A 6,000-nucleotide genomic window follows, 5' to 3' on the forward strand; every position below is an offset into this window, starting at 1 on the left:
GAGAAGAGCTAGCACTGATCTCCCCTTGTCCAGCAAACTCCCTGGTTTGGAACCAGTCAGGACCAGAGGGTGGTGGACAAGGGAGGCTGAACCTGCAGTAGGTTTAGAGATGTGGTAATGCTCCAGGATGCATTCCTGAAAGGAATGGAGTGTGTTGTGTATGCTGCTTCCTCAGTGGGTCTGGAAGGAAGCAACCATTTTGTATGTACAGCAAACTCTTTCACATCCAGCAGTCTATCACCTGGAGCTCTTAAATAACTGGCATTTTAACTGTAAGTAAATTTTAGTTATATTTTTCCATAAGTGAGGTATAGTGAAAGTAAATACAAATAAATACAGCAAATACAGTATAAGTTTACAGGGTACAATACAACTGTGGTTGGTAAATAAAGTACTCTGCATACATTTTTGCTTGTTTCTTAATATCTAATCTTGTTCTTTAGTGTAATGCATTGCTAGGTATACCGCTCTATTCTCCAGAATATTTGAATATCCAGCAACCTCCTGGTCCCAGGGCTACCAGATATGGAAGAGTTGACTGTATGTTAGTTCAGAAGTGGGAGTAAGAAGGAGACTGCCGCTCTCTTTGTGATCTGATGGGAATTAGGGGAGCCAGGTTATGTCAGATATTTACCTCACTTGCGTAGGTAAACAGAGTGCCAGCAAGTTGACTCCTGCCGTAGCACTCAGAACATCATACATAAATAACCTTTGTTTTAAATACTTGAGGCCCAGTATTTTTATGTATTACACCAGTGTACCTTTCGCTCCACTGAAAACATGAGCCAGATCCCCTGATGCTCCGAAGCTGGGCTTGGTACTGCCTTAGATGGGAAAAGGTACAAAACTACCATTATATGTTCCTGGCTCAGAGATCTGTCCAACTATTGATCTGCTCCCAGCTCTGAGCTGCTCCATTATATGCTGGCAGTCAATAACCTCCCTTCCCGCAGTCATTATAGCATCAGGGGTTGTCATTGGCCAAGAATATCCCAGCCACACTTCTTTCACTGGGGGATGGAGGGAAATGGCATTGGACTTGCTGTTGTGTTTGCATAATATTCCCGAATGCAGCCTGCATGAGAATTAGAGACCGTATATTTGCACAGATGTAAATAAGGGAATCAAACATATCTTCAGAAATATTCTAACACAAAACAGCCAAATTTTGGCTTTATTTTAAAAAAGCAGAGTCCAGAAACCTTTCTTAAGTCCAAATAATCTATAGGAAACCCAGGCCAAAATCTACGCCGTGTGGCAAGGTCAGTCTCAGCCCTGGGCCCCAGCCTCGTGATCAGCTCATGGCTCCATGGGCAACTGAGGCCCCATGTGACATAGAAGCCAAAGAGATCTGGGGTAGAGGCCCCCTGGTTGCTCTGGGGAGAGGAGTCTCAGCAATCCCTGTTGGACCTCTCCACCGCCCCGGCTGACTCTGGCAGCGTTGGTGTTCTTTTTTTCTGCTGTCCAACTCTTTCTCACTCTCACTTTCTCTGGTCTCACCTCACTCCAGCTTCCTCTTCTGCTCACCTTGCCATCTCCAATAGGCCGGTAGCAGCCTCAAGTGAGCTCAGCTGGCCCTAACTGATTTATAGCAGTACCTCCTTGTCTGCTTCCCCAGGTCAGCTGCTCCTCACGGCCCTGGAGTATCCCTCTGTGAATTTAGCCAGGTCATTCTTTCCCCTTCTCAACTGGCCCTGGGGCCTGACCCTGTCACAGCATTCACCACAGGCCTGACTGAGGGCTGCACCAAGCCTTTAGTATTATGTTATGCTTTTATGAATGCAGAAGTCAGCATCTTGTTTCTAGCTGCAGTCTTGTTCAGGTGTATGATTCATTTCTGGAATTAGAACCTTCAAGAGCAAGTAACAGAAAACAAGTTAGCGCAGAGTTTGTGATTGATGTGTATTCTGGCCAACTTCCTGGATATTTTTTCTCCTTAACACACTATAAGAAACTTTTGGCAACAGTATGGTATCAGTGGGAGTTTTGCCCGAGTAGAGACTGTTTGCGCCCTTACTTGCATACAAGTTCTGCCTTGTATTAAGGGTAGACACTAATAATACAAAGTGTAAATTCTGTAGAAACCGCTAAAGATATTACCATAAACAACGTAATATTGTAAGTCCTTTTACTGTTTTCATTACAGTAAAACATGGGTGCCTAATAATCTGAGCAATGTAAATCTGCTAATGTAGCACTAACGTCATCCCATATATCAGAGGGGTAGCTGTGTTTAATCTCTAGCGCCACAAAACAAGCAGTCCTGTAGCACCTTAAAGACTAATTTTGTTTATTAGCTAATGATTAAGTGGGTAATAACTCATAAATAAAATTGTTAGTTTTTAAGGTGTGACAGGACTGCTTGTTTATATACCAATTCACATTCAGTTTCTAAGAACACAAGTAATGCATTATGATTGGATTAGTTTCTTTTAAATTTTACCAAGCTAAATACAAGACTGTGCTTTTGTTGTGGTAGTTCTCATTCTGTAAATACTGTATAAATCCTATTGGAATAGTAGCCATATTATGGGATTAAAGCACATACTAGCAAATTACATCTAGGTAGTGATATTTACCTAATAAAGATGAAATCTCAATTGTAAATTCACCATAACATTCCTTCAATCAAAATTTAACAGAGTGATAGGGTGACCAGATATCCCCATTTTATACAGAGAGTACTGTTATTTGGGGCTTTTTCTTGTATACCTGCTTATCACCCCCCACCCCCACTCTGATTTTTCACATTTTCTATATGGTCACCCTACCAGCATCCATGGGAGGCAGAAATAATTTAAAGCCCCCCCAGCATCATGTTCTGCATATTTATCAGTATCTTGTAAAAATGCAAAGAAAAGCAAGACTTTGAAAATATTTTCATAATAAACATTTCCTATTGAAGTCACATTTCTAATGGTAACATTCAATCATTAATTATTGCAGGCAAAAAGCAATGTTGAAATAGAAATGAAAACCCACCAAAGTCAAGAAATTAAGCTTTTCACATTAACCTTGGCTCTGTCCCTTGAGCATGTGGTTGGGCATAGTCATTACAGAAAGAGAAGTCTGATTAAGGAGGCAATTAAAAAGAGGAAAATCGTTTCTGTAAATCCAAGGGTTATTTTTTAGAATTAAAGTCATACAGCTTCCCCCATTGCAATGCTTCTGTGGGGTTAAGAGCCCCTTACATTTTTGCCTGAGCTAAAATACCTCCAAATCAGGATTTGGGGTCTCAAATGGGCAGATCTGATTGCGAAAGGAAGTGCTGTACATAAACGCTAGCCAATCTATTTGGATATTTTAAATGTTGTTTGGGAAGAATAGTGCACAGCCAATCAGCCACACGGATGGCATTTTGCATGAGTGTGGGTGTGTGGGGGGGAGTGCAGGCCGGGTGGGAGTAAAAGTACAATATGAACAAGTTAGAAAGGCCTAGGTTAGCAAACAGTATTCAAGTCCTAACACCATTGAAATAAATGGTAATTAGGTACCTTGGTATCTGTGAGGATCTGGGCCAAAGTAAGTCTCTCTAATTCCTAAACTAACTTTGCTCTTACAATTTGTTTATGTTCCTGAACCACAATTTCATCAAAGAAATAAAAACGGGGCACTAAATTAGCCACAACATAGATATTATTGTTATTCATGTGCAGGACCATAGCGACATATATGCTCACCCTTCACCATATTTCTAAAATAGGATTGTGATCATTGCTCCCAAGCACAGAAAAACTTGTCTTCCCTACAAAGAAAACCCTTGACTGAGGGACCAGGGTGTGACATTCAGCTTTTGGCAGAAGGCCCAGGCCACTAGAGCCACGAAAAACTCTTTGTTGTGGGTGCTAGCGGAGGGGGTGAAATGGGTTGAAATGTCACCCTTTGAACAATCAGTCTCCTTACATTGCACTGGGTCCAACTAGGCTGAGCAATCCTTAGTACCATCTGAGAGATGGGCACTGAAGGCAGAAGCAGTATTTCATACCTGGCCCATGGTGTGGATTCTGTTTTCACACAGACAATCCTGCCTAGTTCCCCATGGGAAGCCCTTTTACTCTGGCTGTGGACAGTAGAGGAGAGGTGGTTGGTTTCTTCCACTGTGAAGATGTCGTTATCTTTAAAAATCTGTGGGCAAAATCTCACCTTTGTATGCTCAGCTGCTATCAATGAGCCATCAAGGGGAATTATGTGCAGCTAGGAAAGAGGCCAGACTTGTGAGACAATTATGAAGTCAAGTACAAAAGGAAAAGTAGTAGCCCTTAATTGAGATTCTGCTTTAAAAAGTGGTGTGTGGTCTGTGTGCATTCAGATACAATGAAATCTCCACGTAAGTGTCAAAATGCACATTGTCAACTCAGACTGTTTATCAAAGCCCAAATAAGCAGGTGCATAGGGCCAGATAGCCACTTACACTAAGTCTACTTTACACTTGTTTAGCGTAAAGGGGCCTTCAAATGAGTGTTAATCAGGCTTAACCCTGTAATGCTTTGAATCCCTCGCATTTAGAAATTGCCTGGAGAATGTGTATGTGAGGAGAAGGTTCTTTTTGAGGTTTAGCTGTCTGATGGATGGATTTTAATTAAGAAAACCTCCTCTCTTGTTTTCTCTGATCTGTCCCAAGAGGATTGCAATGCAAAGTAGTGTCCTGTTTTAGCCGCTACCTTTCAGTGTGTCTGTACATTACACGTTATGGACACAGGTTTTTTTAGATTATATGCTTACTTTTGTGTCAGTCTTAACAGCTGAGCTCCCTCCCTTTATAAAAGTAGTTAGCTGTGAATGACTTTGTAGTCTGTCCATACAGCATCTTGGTTTCATATTCTGTAACATGTCTTCCAGTTCTGCATTCAGCATACTACATCTAGTTGTGTGTAACTCCTTGTGATTGCTAAAATTAAATATCCCTCTGTATGTATGGTGCTCCAAAAGCAGTGGAAATCCATGTATTGACCATTTATGTGGATTTTTAAATTAATTTACAGGTTTCTTCTCTAAGCTTGGTCCAGGCTATTTCCCAGGCATCCAACTATCAGTTATGCTTTATTTTGCCTTGGTGAAGTTGATGGCTCAATGACTGAGACTATTAGTCTTCTGCTGTTGGGAAGTGGAGTTTGGTTCCTAGGCAATGTCTGATAAAAAAAAAAAAAAAGATAAATTTTTCATTTGTCTTACGCACTTGTCAGCCAAAGGTTATTTTTCTAAGCAATTGCTCCTTGAGAGAAGGAAAAAGCAGCAGAAATGTGTTTAGTTTAACCTTGTGGGACTGAGCCAGAATACCACTATAGTGTAAATAACATGCAAGCTATCCTTTCTGGGGAATCTTTGCTGATGTTCAATATGTGACATCATCAACGAAAAACTGTGACAAACTGACAGAGATCTTGTAGAAAACAAGCTACATGATCATTTATATGTGTGACTTGATAATATCTATTGTAGCTGAACATAGTTAATGTAAGATTTCTGTGTTTAAACTAAACTATTTGGAAGCAAATTCTTTTGTAACATCAAGTGCAATTCTAGTGACTTCAAATGAACTGTGTTTCTCTTTTGTCTGTTTTAATGGTCTTGGAGACAATGTTTTTCTGGTACAATGGAGCAAATCCTGTGATATCAGTAATTCTCTGAGTTACAGATTGAGAACAGATTTTGGCCCATTCTGTTTCTAATTCCAGTTGCTGCAAAGACACGTAGAAGTCAGAGCAAGCTGATTAGCTACAGGTTCCCTAGCTGCTAAACTCAAGACACTTGTGACAATTACAAGTAAATATGTTTACTATTTAGCCCAGAGGGAACTTTTGTATTCTTTGCCTCTTTCTTTTCTCCCCTTCACCAAGGTTTTGTGAGCGAATGCCAGGACAGCTAAAATCCCAGAACCTTGTCATTTGACACCAGATAAAGGGCTGTCTGAATAATTGGTTTGGGTTTTAAATTACTTGCCTCCTTTGAAACATTAATCCGCTGAATGCTGTGCTTTTGGCAGGTTTTTGTATTTGACTA

The sequence above is a fragment of the Carettochelys insculpta genome, chromosome 2, assembly GCF_033958435.1.
Source record: "Carettochelys insculpta isolate YL-2023 chromosome 2, ASM3395843v1, whole genome shotgun sequence".
NCBI classification, from domain to species: domain Eukaryota; kingdom Metazoa; phylum Chordata; order Testudines; family Carettochelyidae; genus Carettochelys; species Carettochelys insculpta.